The sequence below is a fragment of the Acipenser ruthenus genome, chromosome 3, assembly GCF_902713425.1.
Source record: "Acipenser ruthenus chromosome 3, fAciRut3.2 maternal haplotype, whole genome shotgun sequence".
In the NCBI taxonomy this organism is placed as follows: Eukaryota; Metazoa; Chordata; class Actinopteri; order Acipenseriformes; family Acipenseridae; genus Acipenser; species Acipenser ruthenus.
In genome coordinates, this window is record NC_081191.1 from 40,251,364 (window position 1) to 40,254,200 (window position 2,837).

At 45.0% G+C, this 2,837-nt stretch overlaps 1 pseudogene; it reads left to right on the forward strand.

Moving 5' to 3' along the window:
- Positions 1–467: 467 nt before the first annotated feature.
- On the forward strand, positions 468–2,436 carry LOC117394497 (fidgetin-like protein 1; annotated as a pseudogene).
- The last annotated feature ends 401 nt before the right edge of the window (positions 2,437–2,837 follow it).

Here is a 2,837-nt window from a genome sequence, read left to right on the forward strand (position 1 = left end):
TCGCTCGAATTGGGTGTGGGCAAGTGCTGAAAAAAAGTGGTAACGTCGAGATTCACCCAGAAGCCCTTGGCGAAACTAGATTGGCCAGACCACCAGGTTAAATATACTGCACCTATTTAAACATTCTCAATTGTGATTTTTCAGTTTTTAAAAATGTCAATTAAAAACAATGGAATACTTGAACACCATACCAAGCTAACGAGTGAGACACAACAGATGTTGAATTTTTAAATCCCTTTCTCTCAAGTTTTTCCTGCTATTTATGGATTTTCTGTGTTTATAAAAGCATGCAACTACAAATAGCCCCTGGATTGTCAGGGCTAATTCATGCAGTGTACTTTTTTGTCTTGTGTTAATATGATTTTTTTTTTTTTACGTTAAACTAGATTTTGTTTGACAACTTTTTTTTTGAAATACTATAAATAATGTGTTCCATATAAACTTGGAGGCAAGGCAAATTCAGCTAACATGAGTTCAGTACACCTGAATGAATGGCAAAAACGGTCCTTTGACATTACATCTGGCACCTGCACACCTGAACAGAAGGCTGATGCCTACCGCACACATATTCTAGACATTCAGTATGCATGGGCGAACTCTGACCTCTCTGAGGCCTGCACTGGGAGCTTGTTCAAGAAGTACACAGAGAAATACTCAGCCATTATTGACTCTGACATTGCAGAGACCGGGTTGAGTAACTATACAGATAGTGTCTTGCATCTGGCCAGGTGTCCGAGGAATGACAGTGACAAGTGGGAGTTGTCCCTTACAGCAGAGAGCATATTAAAGTTAAAATGCGTTCAAGGGATGATTGAAGCTGGTACAAAAAGCAGGAATGCTCTTGTGGCCCCGGCTGACATGAACGCAGTAGTCGGTGATGAAGTCTGCGGTAATGCAGATGATGGTCATCCTAAATTTGCTGGTTCCTCTTCAACCAATAGGCCATCTAACAAAATGAGTGCTATGCCGTTGGGTACTTGTCACACTGGTATTACCAATATATCCTCCTTGTTTAATGACAGACCACCAAATGCTGTGGTTGCTGCAACTTCAGTGTTTGGAAACCTGGAAATGCCTGTTGTGAGTTCTGCCAAGCCAGCAATTGGTCCCCCTCTAGCAGTGAGTCACTGTGGTGCAGGATCAAGTAATCTCAATGCTACCAACCAGCCCACCTTGTTCTCATATTCTAACTCCACGAAAAGAAAGGCTTTCTATGACATCGGCAATGAGGATGACATTGACTCATTTCAAACCCATGGGCAACGACTGCATGGATGCTTTGTCCCACATGACGCAAGGGGACGAGCAGAGGAAAGTAGCCTCACCAGCTTTAAAACTGCCAAGGAGCAAATGCTTGTGGAACAGCAAAAGTACAGCAGCTAGCCTCCACGGACACCCACCATGTCATCCTACATTGGGGCAAAAAAGTCCTTAGGAGCCAATAGGTCTCGAGGTGTGTTTGGAAAGTTTGTCCCACCTGTGGCAAAACAAGATGAGGATGAATATGAGATGATGTCCACAAGAGGCCCTTCTTCTGAGCACAAGCGTTTAAAAAACTTTGAGCCCAGAATTATGAGTGATCATGAGTGAGACCATGGACCACGGCTCCCCCGTTAACTGGCATGATATTGCTGGGCTAGAGTTTGCCAAGGCCACCGTCAAAGAAATTGAGGTTTGGCCAATGCTGAGGCCAGGCATCTTCATAGGACTAAGAGGACCTCCTAAGGGGATCCTCCTTTTTGGATGCCAAGGTACTGGGAAGACACTTATCGGGAAGTGCATTGCGTCCCAGTCAGGAGCGACATTCTTCAGCATCAGTGCCTCCTCTCTTACCTCCAAGTGGGTAGGGGAGGGGGAGAAGATGGTACGCGCCCTGTTCTCCATAGCTCGCTGCTACCAGCCTGCAGTGATCTTCATTGATGAGACTGACTCCCTCTTGTCCCAGAGGGTGGATGGGGAGCATGATTCCTCCTGCAGGATTAAGACAGAATTTCTGGTGCAGCTGGATGGGGCCATCACCTCTACCGATGACCGGATTCTTGTCGTTGGGGCCACCAATCGATTGACAAGGCTTCACGCAGGAGGTTGGCTAAAAGGCTGTACATTTCCCTGCCTGAAGCTTTAGCAACGAAGCAGATAGTTGTCAACTTAATGTCTCAGGAGAACTGTCAGCTTGGGATGAGGAACTCAAGCTGATGATCCAGCATTCAGAGGGTTTCTCTGGGGCGGACATGACGCAGCTGTGCAGGGGGTCCGCCCTGGGGCCCATCCATAGCATCCAGATTAACCGACATCTCCACCATCACTTTGGACCAAGTGTGCGCCATTGTCTACACAGACTTCAAGGATGCACGCCAGGCCAGGCGCCCCAGTGTGTCTTCCAAGGACTTGAAGCTGTACAAGGACTGGAACAAAACATTTGGCTGCAGCCGTTAAGAGAAATAAACCTGAAAACCAACATTGTTTATACCAGTTTTTCTTCAATATACCATGTTTCTAGTTGAATACGGGCAAGGTTGCTTTTGGTCAGTTTTTTTAGAGGTTTTTTAACTTGACCTTCAGGAAGTTGAAGTGCTTTTAGTGTATGACTACAGTAGTACACTAGTAGTTCCTTGTTTCCAACAGAGTTTAATTCCTGCTGTCCTGACCCAAAGCTGAAATAGCCAGCACCATATTAACCTGTGGCAGAATCAGTTTCCAGCGGTATAATAGAGTTGTTGTTAGTATGCAAATGTACATGTCAAGGCGAAGAATTAATATTTGTCTTACTCTGCTCCTAGATGCTTGAATCACTTATACAATGAAAAGTATTCTTCATTTTCTATTTAATTCAAGTT